The sequence below is a fragment of the Poecilia formosa genome, unplaced genomic scaffold, assembly GCF_000485575.1.
Source record: "Poecilia formosa unplaced genomic scaffold, Poecilia_formosa-5.1.2 Scaffold112, whole genome shotgun sequence".
Taxonomy (NCBI): domain Eukaryota; kingdom Metazoa; phylum Chordata; class Actinopteri; order Cyprinodontiformes; family Poeciliidae; genus Poecilia; species Poecilia formosa.
Window position 1 is genome coordinate 1,933,841 of NW_006800051.1, and position 13,757 is coordinate 1,947,597.

The 13,757-nt window shown below is 46.6% G+C and overlaps 2 long non-coding RNA genes across 2 annotated transcripts in view; both read left to right on the plus strand.

Moving 5' to 3' along the window:
* The first annotated feature begins 1,459 nt into the window (after window positions 1–1,459).
* LOC107837082 (uncharacterized) lies at window positions 1,460–6,024 on the plus strand. Its single transcript, XR_001663061.1, has 3 exons — window positions 1,460–1,549; window positions 1,726–2,025; window positions 4,627–6,024. It is a non-coding gene; the product is annotated as an uncharacterized LOC107837082 (long non-coding RNA).
* A 1,133-nt stretch (window positions 6,025–7,157) lies between these two features.
* The window catches only part of LOC107837083 (uncharacterized), a 7,330-nt gene continuing 730 nt past the window's right edge, over window positions 7,158–13,757 (plus strand). Inside the window, exon 1 of the long non-coding RNA XR_001663062.1 lies at window positions 7,158–7,406. This is a non-coding gene — a long non-coding RNA (uncharacterized LOC107837083). The remainder of the gene's footprint in view (window positions 7,407–13,757) is intronic.

Consider the following 13,757-nt stretch of genomic DNA (forward strand, 5'->3'; position numbering starts at 1 on the left):
GAAACACAGTTTGTGTTTCTGATCCAGAACTCCATGAATCCCAGTTTGGGAGCTGGAGTGCGTCTCGCTTCTGGACCGTCTGGTGGTTCCGGTGGTTCTGTCTCTAATGAACTGTTCACCTTACAGCGCTGACAGTCAGCTGCTGTAGTCTTTAATCCATAAAACATCCCATAATAATCCACCGGCTGTCACAGCTTTCTGCTGCTGCGCTTTGACTGGAGTGGAGAAAATGTGTTTGTCTCCAGGTTGGCGAAGCTCACCGTGTGAGTGTGTACCTGTGTGGTGTGTGCGCCTGTGAGTGTGTACCTGTGTGTGTGTGTGTGCCTGTGAGTGTGTACCTGTGTGTGTGTACCTGTGTGTATTCAGCCCACGTATTGTTTCAGAGTTGACTCCTGACAGGTTTCCAGTCGTCTGATGTTCGGTGCGAAGCGGCAGAGAACGGAGGATCTTCATCGTGTCAGACTTCCTGTTCAGGTTCACTCAGAGGCTGGGCCGTCAAGTTCCAGCGCCGGTTCTGGGGCCGGTTCTGGGTCGGGTCAGGAAGAGGTGAAGCAATGCTGCAGTTTCTTCATCACGGTGAAGATGATTTTAAATAATCTGTCTTCAGTCTTTATTATCCCCTTTCTGTCCCAGAAAGACTTTTTGTTGTAGTTGGAGTCTCTCTGAGAGCAGAGAGGTTCGATCCAGTCTCTCCTGCTGCGTTGATAGATTCTGTTGAGTCACTTTTTTCAGTTTTCTCTGATCCTTTTTACGGTTTTTAACTTTTACATCACAGTATTTGCTGCAGAACTGCTAAACGAGGTCATGATCTTCCAGCTAACCAGCTTCATGAATCCATCTTCTTTTTCTCACTGGGATTTTGTTTTCCAAGTTCAAGGAGTGAGAATGTTTGGTTGTTGGGTTTGTGAACTAAACCGTCCTCCAGCACCAGAACCTCTGACGTTTCTGGTTAAACTTTATTTTACTTTTAAATGTTCCCCATCAGCAGGGAAAGTCTTTGTTCACAAATCTTTAGAAACCTCCACCAGAGAGAAGATCTACAAAAAGACTGTCTGGTTGACGGTTCAGCTCCTTCTGTCTCCATGGAAACGACAGACGCAGCAAAGCGCTACGCTGCTAACGACGACAACAACCTTTACTTGAGACCTGAGTTTGTTGTGTTGATGTGACGTCATGGCCGTTGTTTTACTAATGCTAGCGCTGTATGCTAGCTGTTAGCGCTGTGTGGTAGCTGTTAGCGCTGTGTGCTAGCTGTTAGCGTTGTGTGCTAGCTGTTAACGCTGTGTGCTAGCTGTTAGCGCTGTGTGCTAGCTGTTAGCTCCCTGAGGACAGAACTGTACTGCATGTTTTGAACCGTTTTATTAAACTGTTTGATATTATTTTTGTCTTATGTCTATTCGTATCTCTGCCAGCAAACTACAAAAATGGCCGAACGGGGCGGAGTTATATTTAAAGAGACATTACCAAAACGAGCTGCTCTCAGGTTGACCTCAGATTAGGTGAAATCAGAGCTTCAGTAACCGAAACGTTGCAGTTCCACTTTAAATAGGTAAGTAAATGTGAAAAAGAAGGTTTAAATAATATTCCTACGTTAGAGAGGTTTCTGTTAAAATCTTGGTCCTGCTGTAAAGCCAGGATTGGTTTGTGCTGGTTATGTTTCCACCAAACTTTCCTTGTGTTGACCTCTCCTTCATTAGTGCCTGAATGCTCTTCCTCTCCCACCAGGAGCCTCCAGTCATCCTGCTCCCTCTTTCATCTGGCTCTCCGTCCTCTCATCCCTCCATCTCCGCGCTGTGAGGCTCGCTCTGTGAAGGAGAATCATCGCAGCCTTTGAACGGGACTCTGCGGCGCTCCAGGTGCTGCATGTTATCTCCTTCCTGTTTGGGAGCGAGGAGAGCGTTTCCTCGGGATCTGCGTATAATTCCCGCGCTCCGCCGAGAGGAAGGACAAAAGAGGAAGGACCTGTGGGAGAAGCTGAGATGAAACGGCGTCCTCATCTTCACCTCCTCCTCCATCACCATTCAGGTCTGTGTCTGATGCTCTGCTGCTGCTGGAAGGAGATGAAACACATGAAAAAGTTTCACCTGGTTTGCTTCTTTCTACCAGGTGAAACATTATTTTACTGATTCTGTTCATTTTAACAACTTCAGACTCACATCAGGTTTTATCACTGGAAACGGTAAAACTGTTGCTTTTAACCTTAAACAGTTTTATTCTCGCTGCATCCTTCAGTCCTTTGTGTTTTGTTTCCTAAAGAGGCGGCCAAGTTTAGTAAAATACATAAAGAACCAATTCATCGCAGAAAAACATTCTAGAAAAATGTGAGTTTTTCTAAATAGCCTCCAATTTATTTCCATGATCCAATTAGCTGAACGTTTTTATGGCCGATGTAAACGCGGCGGCTGCAGGATGATGATCAGACCTCGTTTAGCTGCGTCAGAAACCAAACAGCTGCTGACTGAAGCCATTAAGGTCCTGCTGGCAGCAGGAGGAGGTTTTTAAGAACTCAGACTGAGAAATATTGACTTCCTGTTTCCTGTGACAGTAAATCCTGCTGCAGCGAGGAAAAGATGGTGGAGAATTTGTGTGAATGCAGCTGCAGACGATTTACTGCAGATTAGCTTAAAAGCTGAGGAAAAAAGTTCAGAGAAAACATCAGGCAGAGAAACTGTTTTCACACCTGATGGTCTGGATCAGAACTCCATCACCTGCTCCACCTCCAGCTGCTGTGGCTCTGAGCCAAACCAACCTGTTCCCCTCCTGGCCTGTGGGGGCGCTGCACCAAGAACCACTGAAGGAAACGACACAAAAACCTCTGAAGACGCTGAGAGCAACTTCCTTCCTCACCAGATGGAAACAAGATGGAGGCGTCAGATTTTAGTGTTGGAGGATTTCTCTTTAGGCTAAAGACCAGGAGCCATTTCTGCTGCTAGCGCTAGGCTAACACGTTAGCTTTGGTTGTATTTACCCAGAATGCCCTGCGCTGTAGTCCACTTCCTGCTTCTGGTCCGCTTGGTGTTTACATATCAGACCAGAGTGAACTGAACCGAACCCAGACCGAGGCTTGGAGGACCAGAGGTCAGAGGTCAATTAACATTCACACCTCACCAACTGAACCGGACTTTGACTAGGCAAACAGAGCGGGTCAAAGCAGTCTGGGGTTGGATTAAAGCGGAGCGAACAGGGCTGGTGGGAACGCAGCGTAAAGCAGTTCAGTAATGGTGAGACTGAAGCTGCAGAAGAAAAAACGACCCAGTTTGGCTTTAAAATAAAACGTTTTCATAAAAAGCTCTTTAATGTTAGCTTACTGTGCAGCCAGGGAGCTGTGACCCTGCAGACACTGGAGGGGGAGTCAGAACAAAACAATCACCTTCTCACAGTCAGCCTGTTCTGAACAGTAGAAGGATATAAAGTAGCGTTCAGCGTGTAGGAAGCGGCTCTGTCCCGACTCCCAGCAGCAGCAGCGTCTCAGTGAGCAGCACAGACACCGGAGGATGAAAAGGGAATTAGAGGAGGAAACGGCGAGGAAACCAAGGTGACAAAACTATCAGAGCAGCTTAAGAGCTTAGCCGGCTTTAGAAACTCCTAATAGTTCAGAGAAAGCGTCTCAGCAGCAACAGAAGAAGAAGAGAGCTTTACACCCAGAGAACAATAAAGCATGAAGCCGTCTGGGCCTCTGCTCCGACAGCAACCTGTTTTCATCGGAGCGGAAAACATTCACACCAATGACATGGTTTATTTAGCCAGCCGGAGAAAAAATGGGTCAACATGTTATTTATACATTTATATACATCAGTTCCAACTAAATAATTAATTCACAAGCTAAATACTTAGCTGGCACAATAAATATAAAATAGAATATTCAGTTAAGAAGTTAATATTTATTTTCCAATCAGAATATTTAGCTTGCTACCTAAGTGTTTATGTAGCAAGCTAACAATTTAGCTAACAGTGTAGCTAGTGTGCTAACTAAATATTTAGCTTGTTAGCCAGAGTTAGATGCCAACTAAATATTCAGGTGCAAGCTAAATATAAAATACATCTATATATTGTATATAAGCTAAATACTTAGCTGATATGCAAATTCACTGGTTGAAAGAGGAAGTGGACTATCAAAATAAAAGCTGTGTAAATAATCTGCAGCTGTTGGCGAAACCGAACGTCTTCAGTCGTTCACATCGATTCACTGTGAAGCTGATTCAGCCAGCAGCATGTAGAGGTTCATAAAACCAGCTTTTATTTTGATATTCCACTTCCGCATATCACCTAATGAATTTGCATATTAACTAAATATCTACTTACCAAATATTTAGTTAATTTCTAACTAGATATATTTAGCTTGCTAGCTAAGCACTTAGCTAGCAAGCTAAATATCTGAACATTTCATTTATTTTGAGTTGGAACTAAATATTTAGTTTGTAAACTATAAGATTTAAACATTTAGTTGCGATTTAAATATTTAATCTGTGGTCTAAATCCCCAGTGAAAAAATGAGCCTCCAATTGTTTCCAGCTAAATAAACCAAAATGTTGCTGTAATATTTTCCTGTGTAGCTTTACGCGCGGCTCCCTGCAGCCTGACGCTCGCTGGACCCACAGAAGTTTAAAGATGTTTTCGTTTTTCCAGGTTTTTCCTCCCAGACGTGAATCTCCTGCAGACAAACCTCCAATCAACAAACTGCTGCAGCTTTTTTCTCCTCACTAATCTGTGAGTAATAGACGTCTAGACATAAAACTAAACTGGGCTCAGGCTGCTGTTGCAGAGGCTGGAAGAGTTTTTACATCATCTGCTCCTCAGCGAGCGTCGAGGAGAAGAAGCGAGAGGAAATGAGACGGCAGAGAATACGGAAAAGGAAAAGCAGATAAGAGGTGTAATAAGTGAGGAAAGGAGGACAGAAAGAGCCGAGACCCTCACCTCGGAGGGGAGACGGCTTTTCCTTTCAAGCTTCAAAGATGGGAAACAAATTCAAAAGGTGTGAAATCATCTTATTTTTCCTGAAGCTCGTCATCCAGGCTGCAAGTTCACCAAGCGGTCACAGCCGCAGTGAGAACAAAGATTTTCCTGCATCGATGTTCAGAAAACTTCACTTTATAATTCATCTTCGTCGCAGTTTTCAGCAGGATAATCTGGTTTCTGCGAACCAAACAGCAGAATATTCAGTTGTTTTGGTCAGATTATGGAATCCACAGATGAGAACGTCCCACTGAGCAGGAAGACTTCCTGAGGAAAAATGTCCTGATGATGGGAAACATGGAGGATGGGAAAGAGAACGCAACAGTTTCAGTTCCCGCCTTTCCTTTCAGCATCATTATCTGCAATGTAGCAGTGAGGAAATGGCTGTAAAATCTGTTTTTTGGTCATCCATTGAACGCATCGCGGCTTAGCCTGTAAACAGCAGCACAGGTTTTCTGTTGCTTTACTTTGTGAAGGACTTCATTCCCGCTCAGTAGCCGTGCACATTAGAAAAGGTTGATGGAAACGGAAAAATTCAAAATAATTTTCCCAAGTTCGCAAAAACGTTTCTATCCTTTAGATGGTTTCTGGCGTTTCTGAAAAAGAGTCGATGGAAACACATTTCCTGAATAAGTCCTGACGTAGCAAACCGTCCCATCCACTGCTGGGTCAGTGCCGTACCAGAGGCACCGAACCTCCAGCGCGGAGGGAGGAAGTCTCTGGTTCAGTTCGCTTCCTCTACTTCCTGTTTATTACAGCCATGCGCAGCATCAACATCTGACGAAATCTCGCTCTGCTTTGTGACATTTCGTTTGGCAGCTGGAGGTTTCTAGACCTTCAAGCTGCAGTAATCAGATGTTTCTCTTATTTTCTCGTTCTGCTTCCTGTGTGGTTTCGTTGTTTTGGTTGTCGCTGCCGGTTCCTCTGTTCTGCATTCTCGTCTTCCTGACCGTTACATCTTCCCATAATGCACCTGTCTCTGTCCTGTCTGCACTGGAGCTGGCCCCAACGTTCCTGATTGGACCACTTTAGTCCGATGACCAGCTGCCAACAATACATCAGTTTCCATGGTAACGCTGCCATCTTGTCTGTTTGTTTTCAAATATAACAAAAGAAGAAGAAACATCAGAGTTGACCTTCATCACACATCAGTTTATCTTTGTGCTAACTGCTAATGCTACCTGAGCTAGCTGCAGCTGATAAATTTGAGCTCATTTGTTTGGAGACATCAACAGCAGGAGAGCAGAACCAACTGCGGATGAGATTTGAGTCTTTATTCGTTTTGAATCTGCATTTCTGAGCCAACATGATGAAGGTTTTTTATTCCTTTTAGGAGGAGAAACTTTATGAGAACAACAAACTGCTTCAGGGCCAATAACAGATTAATTACAGATTTTTCTTCCAACTCTAATTAGATTCTTTCCCAACAGTTCATATGATGATAGGAGAGAAATTTTCACACAACTTTAATATTAATATTCTGACTCAGAAAGAGAAAATGCAGATTTAACAAATGAAACATGATCTGTCCTGAGATGCTCTGATTATGATCTGCCACTAAACATCACGAATGAGCAAAACATGACAAGTTCAGATTAGTCAGAACATTATGACCACTGACAGACTTTTCCAGATCAGCCAGCCCTAACAGCAGAACCCACTACGGTTCTGGACCAACCAGCACAAAATGGGTTCAACATCTAAATGTTCCAGATATGAGCAGATCGGTTCTGATTGAAAAACCAGATCAATCAGCTCTGTATAAGATCTGTTTTAATGTTCAGCTCCAACCTAAATATTAAGCTAGCAAGCTAATTAATATTTAGCTTCATACTAAATATTTTATTTATCTCTGAGCTAGCTAGATATTTAGCATCTCTGAGCTAAATATTTAGCTAGTACTGCCGATAGGTGGAAGTGGACTTTCAAAGTAAAAGCTGGGTCAGTCATCTCAGATCCGTTGATAAACGTCTGTATTGCCTTTAATGCGACCTTTTTTGTTTTAAGCTGAGTTGTTCAAGACAAAAGGAACAGAGACGCTCATAAAGCGGTGACATAATAAGAAACCAAGAGTTTATAAAGAGGTTCAAAGACCCAGCTTTTATTTTGGTAGTCCACTTCCGGTTATCGGCAAGCTACATTTACCTGCTAACTATATATTTAGCTGGCTAGTTATTTCTGAGCCAGCTACATTTTTAGTTTGGTTGTAAGTGAGTTTGTTCTAAAGTTGAAGGACTGTTAGGCGCTGTTCAGGTTTGTCACCGCTCTCAACCTGGAGTGTCGGCCAGAACACCACTCAGGCCAGGATTCAGCTCAGGACCAGATGTTTGGATGAGGTGCACCAGGAGTTTAATGAAGACACGAGGCAGGATCCTTTAACTGTTCTGTATTCCAAACTGTATCACAGATAATCCACTGAACACGGATGGGCATAAATGTGTCTACATGAAGGTGTGTGTGTGGTTTCTCATCAATGACGCACACTCTTAAGGAGAACACATATCTTGTGGTCTTTCCCACGTGTTAGCACAGCGGTTCGGTTACCCAAACTTCTCCACCAGATACCAGCAACGTTGGCTACAGCAAGGTGTTGACGTCATCACTGCCCTAACTACGGTATCCCTTAAGGGACAAAAGTAACGCTGAACAGAAAACACATAATACAAAGAGTAATACTCAACACCAAACTTAAACTATATATAAGGGTCTTTTGAACAGCCGCCCCCAAATGTGTACAATACATTTGCTCAAACAAAAGACTCTAGATAGGGCGACCTTGCGCCTGGGGGTCACTGTCCTCATCAGGTATGGCAGGGAGGATCACCAGCCGAGCCACAGGTCGAGTGTAAGTTCTGTCCTTAATCTTCACATCTGCTGACCTGATGTGTCCATCAGGACTGGGGTGAACCTTGACGATGTGACCCACGGGCCAGAGAGCCCTGGGCAGATGAGGATCCACAATCATGACAACCGTCCCTTCTCTGATGTCATCTGTAGAGGTTTGCCATTTCTGGCGGGTCTGAAGTCCAGGTAGATATAGACGAATAAACCGTGCCCAAAAATGGTCAGTGAGCACTTGGGCATGCCTCCACCGCCGACGGCTCAGAAGTTCATCTTTGGAGTAAACCACCTGTGGCAGTGAACCATCCCGCCGCCCCATAAGCAGGCAGTTTGGTGTCACAGGATCCGGATCTCTTACATCGGATGAGACATAGCCCAGCGGCTTTGAGTTGAGGATCCCCTCTACTTCCACAAGTACTGTACGGAGGACCTCTTCTGTGACGGGCTGAGCTCCGACTGTAGCATATAGTGCTGTCTTCACAGAGCGGATTTCTCGCTCCCACACGCCTCCAAAGTGCGGAGCTGCAGGAGGATTGAAGTGGAACTGGATCTTGTGTGGAGCTAGTAGTTGCTGAAGTTCCAATGTCATGGCTGAAAACGCTTCCCTCAGCTCAGTATCACCTCCTCTAAAATTTGTGCCCTGGTCTGAATAAAGCTCAGCTGGTGTCCCTCTTCGCGAAATAAACCGACGCAGAGCCATCAAAAAGGAGTCTGTGTCGATGGAGGTCAGTACATCCAGATGCACGGCTCTGACAGTCATACATTTAAATATTATCCCCCATCTCTTTTCCAAACGGCGGCCTACTTTAACTTCAAAGGGACCGAAGCAGTCAGTTCCAGTGGAAAAGAAGGCTGGCTTGAAGAGGCGGAGTCGAGCTACAGGCAGGTCAGCCATTTTAGGGACAGTAGGTCTCGCCCTCCATCTTTGGCAATCTGCGCAGGTCCTCTGGAAGCGCCGAATTGCTTCTCTGCCTTTTAGGATCCAATAATGGCGCCGCAGTTGTGCAAGAACTCGTTCTGGTCCGGGATGCCGTAGACGACGGTCACAGTCCTGAATGAGCAGCTTGGTCACTGGATGAGAGGGATCTAGAACCAGCGGGTGAAGGTTGCAGAAGGTTAGGTCCTCGGCACGACGTAGACGGCCACCCACTCTTATCAGTTCTCCACTTTCATCCAGCTCTGGAGACAGTGTTAAAAGACGACTACTTCTTTGAACTGGTTTCCCTGCTGTCAGAAGGTGAAATTCATCCGGGAAACTCTCTTGTTGAGCCCTCTTAATGAGAAGCCTCTCTGCTTGACGGTAGTCCTCAGCAGTGGGACAAATGTCCTTTGCCGCCCCATGAAGCTCCTGTACTGTTGCATCCAGCAGCTCCTGCCAGGTATCATACTGACTCATGTAGGCTGGGGAGGCAGATGTCATGGCACAGAAGGTTGATCTGCGAAGCTCAGATGCATCTGGGGAGACTTGAAGGGTATCAGTGGGGTCTTTCGGCCACTGATCTCTCGGTAGATGTAGGATGGGAGGACCGTGACTCCATCGGTTTGGTCTTGCTAACTCCTGCAGTGTTTTGCCACGTGTTATGTCATCAGCAGGATTTTGGGCAGATTCCACATAGCGCCAACTCTGCAGATGAGTCAACTCCTGGATTTCAGCAATGCGTGTGCCCACAAAGACTTTGAAGCGGCAGGATTCAGATCGCAGCCAGGTGAGCACCGTGGTAGAGTCTGTCCACATCACTGTTTTCTCAATATGCAGAGAGAGCTCACCCTCAATAAGCTTAGAAAGCTGAGCTCCCACAAGCGCTGCACATAGCTCCAGCCTTGGAATGGAGTGCAAACGTTTGGGAGCTACTCTGGAGCGAGCCATAACAAAGGATACATGTGCTTGATCATTCTCTCCCATCATTCTAAGATACGCCACAGCACCATAAGCCTGCTCTGACGCATCACAGAACACATGCAGCTCTCTTCCTTTGACCTCCCAGGCTACGTCAGTGGGTAGGTATGGTCTGGGAAAACGGATTTCAGGAAGGAACTGCAGCTCCCGTTCCCAGATATCCCACTGTTGAAGAAGGTCAGGTGGCAGCTGGGGGTCGTCCCAGCCCCGATCCTTATCCCACAGACGTCTGACTAACATCTTAGCTCTGGTGGTGTATGGTAGTATGAACCCCAGTGGATCGTACTGACTGGCCAGTACTCTGTAGATGATGCGCATGGTAGGAGCCTCATACTGGACTGGACGGTGCTTATAGCCAAGAATGTCTGAAGCGAAGTGCCAGCTAAGGCCCAGGGTTGATTCTGGGCTCTCCGTCTTACTCTCTGCTAGCCAGAGCTCAGCACTGTCTGATCGATCTTCTTCTGGTAGGTGACTGATGGCACATGACTCGTTGCTGGCCCATTGCCTAAGGAGAAATCCAGCCGATGACAGTAGAGCTCTTAGTTGCTCCACTAGTTCTCTGGCCTCGGCAGCTGTTGGGACACTGTGGAGACAGTTATCCACATAAAAACATCTCTCTATGGAAGTCCTCACCTCTTCTCCTGGCCGACTGTGGTCTTTGGCATGGCGTTGCAGAGCAAATGTGGCACAACATGGGCTGCAGGTGGTGCCGAAGGGTAATACCTGCCACTCGTACACTGCAGGTGGTTCCTCATGTTGTAGGTTACGCCACAGGAAGCGCAGAAGAGGGCGATCTTCAGGTAGTAAGCGGACCTGGTGGAACATAGCCTTTATATCACCACTTACCGCCACGGCATGCTCACGGAACCTTAAAAGGACCCCGAGCAGAGAGGAACCGAGGGTGGGGCCAGGAAGGAGATAATTATTCAGGGTTTGACCTCGGTGCTGGTAGGAACAGTTGAATACTAGTCTATGCTTTCCATTGTGGCTGACGAGGTGGTGAGGAATATACCACACTTCATCTCCTTTCTCCAGCTCTTTAGGTTCCACTCTCAGCACATATCCAGCCTTTATCAGTTTGTTTATCTCTGCCTTGTAAATCTCCGCTTTCTCTGGGTCTTTGTGAAGCCTTTTCTCCACTCCTCTCAGGCTCGGCATGACAGCCTCAGGTGTGGCCTGCAAGAGAGGCATGTCTTTGCATCGCAGCAGTGGGGTGGCATAGCGTAAAATGCCATCGACTTCCACTCGGGCTGTTTTAGCCTCTAGGAGGCCCAGAGCTTGATTATCTTGCTTGGAGCGTGTCACCATTTTATCACTCCTAAGAGGGATGATATCTGCTCTCCAGAGCTTCTCCACATGTCTCATTAACTCACTCACTTGAGGGGGAATAGAGGTGACTAAACACTGCTGTGATCTTTCAAATTGGTGTAGGACGCTGGAAGGACCTTGTAGTGTCCAACCTAACCTAGTGCGGACAGCAGCTGGACCTCCTGGTGGACCAAGTCGCACAGGTTCTGTAGGAGTAATGAGATGTGGGTGGTCGCTACCTATCAGGAGCAAAGGCTTTATCTTCTTAAAGGGCTGGATTGGCAAGCCAGTCAAGTGCTTGTATTTCTTCCTGAGTAAGTCAACAGGGTAAGTGTGATCTGCTAAGTCAATACGTTCAGTGGTGAAAGCATTATGGATGCGGTATTGAGTCCTCTGCCTGTTTCTGGGGGATACAGTGAAGGAAACACAGGATCCATTAAGTGTCTGAACATCCTGCCTGATGGTACGTAGAGGCAAAGACTCTGGTGTGCCCTGAAGTCCCAGTTTCTGAGCTGCTGAAGGCAGGAGCATACTTCTTTCTGACCCATCATCCAAGACTGCATAGGTTTCCAGAGTTCTGACACCATGACGAAGGAGAACAGGAACTACTTTCAACAGAACTCGGCTGCCCTCTGTTGGTCGATCGAGATACAACACCCCTGTTGGATTCTCACTTCTCTCTTGGCTGGGTGATGCTGGTAATGGCCCCTTTGATGGCCCTGTGTTGACATCATGAAGAACTTGTAAGTGTCGGCCCCGGCACAGGTTACAAGACTTCTTCAGGTTACACTGTGCAGCATGATGTGCACGTGCACAGCGCCAACATCTTTTGTTGGTCCTTATCCAATTTGCCAGCTGTTCCTTTGTCAGTTGACTTATGGCTGCACATTGACTCAAATGGTGCTCTTTAACGTCACAAAAGGCACAATAAGGGGGTGGCTTGGCTTTATTCAGTGAATTACTTGGTGGTTTAATGCTTTGAGATAAGCTGTCCGCACCATGGAGCACAGCAACTGACCGTTTCCCAAATCTTCCTTCTCCTTTCAGGCTGCTTGGTTTCTCTCTTAGTCCTCTGGCAGGTAGTTGGCCATCATAATCTTGACACCAAGACTCATATTTTAACCAGTCCGACAAATCAATAAGGGTGTGGTTACGTCCAGACTGCTTAAACATGCATCTGCGGAATTCCGCTCGCTGCTCAGGGGGTAGCTTACTAAGCAGGCGAGCAACATGTGAGCCACAGTATAGCTCCACCTCTCCCTCAGGACCGAGCGTCTTCAGCATGCCAACCAGTGACTGAATCTGGAGAGAAAATTTCTCAAAGGCGACAACATCACCACGCCGGATGTCAGGTGAGTCCATCACAGCGGCAATCCTCCTCAGGGCCAGTTGGTGAGGCTGTCCAAACTTCTCATTTAAGGCCATCATGGTATCTGTAAATGGGGTTGGAGAGTGAAGGTAGGCTTCCGCTACCAATCTGGCATCCTCCAACTTTAGATGGTCCACTAAAACTTGATATTTGAAGAGCTCTGGACTGTCAGGTGGTAGTAAGTTCTCCAGAGCCATCTTCAGGTGGGCAAACTCACCAGGGTCTCTGTGAAATAGGTTAGGGATGGTTGGACGAGGACCATGATAGGCTGTATCTGAGCTGAAACTTTGATAGGGTGGCCCAGGATTTGGAGAGGTTGTTTGGGGGGCACGAGGAGTCTGCGGAAGAGGTGCTTGCTGAATTGGTTGCTGAGGGGGAGCAGCCTGAATGCTCATGGGCCTGTAATTGGTTGTGGAGCTAAATCTTGGAGTGGTAGCTGAAGGATGTGTTGATCCATACTGCAGTGGGTTTACTAGAGGAACCTGACTGCTGGTTTGATAGTTGTTCCTTGTCTGTTGATAACCTGAGGCCATTTGTGTTGCTGGTTGAGCTGATGACTGATTGCGTTTGGTTAGCAAAGCCTCACCTTTCAAAATCTGAAGCTCACTCATCATTTTGTCCAGGCGCTCCAGGACTGGTGTTTCCTCCTCATCCTCAGTCATCCAAGCTGGTGGTGGTGGCGGTGGCCACTCCTCATCCTCATTATTAACAGGTGGGTCAGAAGGCTGGAAGCATACTGCTCCTTTAAGCTGTTCCTGCTGAGCTTCATGGGCAACATTCATTATTTGTAACATGTCAGTCTGTATAGCTCTTAAATGTGCCAGGTCTGCTGAAATGCGCTGCTGTGACTGCTGAAGGAGGAACCTTTCATGCTGGAGCTCTTCTAACTCTGATCTTAGAGCCATAGCTTCATTCGAGGTGGGAGGTAAAGAACTGGGGGGGGTAGAATGTCTCCATATCCTTGCTGGCCTTTCATCAGGGACTAGCGATTGGGCTAATTGCTCCTCTTTGAACCGTAGCAGACTCCCTACTGCATAATGTGTTATAGGTTCGCTGAGAACCGATGCCTCAGCAGCTGTTGGGGAAGCATATGGCGAGGTGAGGGGGGTCTTCTCGGCCAGTCCCTCCTGTGTAGCCATCCTTCCTCTCTCCACTCTGTGTTGGTAAGAGTTGAGACCATTGAAATCAAGCTCGTAATCTTCATAACGTTGTGGGAGACGAATCTGGCGTTTAGGACGTGCACCACTTCTGAAGTCCTGATTTTCATCCATCTTTACTAGGGTAAGGCAGTGACTCCGGCTCGAAGGACCATTAATGTAAGTGAGTTTGTTCTAAAGTTGAAGGACTGTTAGGCACTGTTCAGGTTTGTCACCGCTCTCAACCTGGAGT